Source organism: Elephantulus edwardii, unplaced genomic scaffold (genome assembly GCF_000299155.1).
Source record: "Elephantulus edwardii isolate Elephantulus edwardi_28Jun2011 unplaced genomic scaffold, EleEdw1.0 scaffold00042, whole genome shotgun sequence".
Lineage (NCBI taxonomy): Eukaryota > Metazoa > Chordata > Mammalia > Macroscelidea > Macroscelididae > Elephantulus > Elephantulus edwardii.
This window is the reverse complement of record NW_006399792.1, coordinates 16,064,417-16,064,918: the sequence shown is the minus strand read 5'-3', so window position 1 is coordinate 16,064,918 and position 502 is coordinate 16,064,417.

Below are 502 nucleotides of genomic sequence, written 5' to 3'. Positions count from 1 at the left end.
GTATATTCACACAATGGAATATTATGCATCACTGAAAAACAAAGGACTCATGAAATATTATACAAAATGGGTGACCCTGAAGGACATTATGCTGAGTGACATATTTCAGTCACAAAAGGACAAATACTCCATAATGACACTGTTATAAAACAGGACTGACATCAGGGTTGAGGGGAAACTAAGAAAAGAGGGGATAACACAGCATTGAAACAGATGAGGGAGAAAACTGTATAAAAAGTATGTATGCTTGGGTATTATTAGCATGACAAGAGTCCAGCATAAGAACTGCATAATAAAGTGGACTGGGGAGGGCAGAATAACAATGAAAGATTTTTTTTTCCCAAAGAGGAAAACAAACTTGGAGGGGAGGAAGGGGAAGGAGAAAAATGTGCTACCATAAATGAATGAATGGAATTCCAAGTTCTCTATAAAGTTTCATTAAAATCTCAATTAAAAAATTAATAACTATCAAATTTAAATAGACTCATAGCTGACCCTCCAG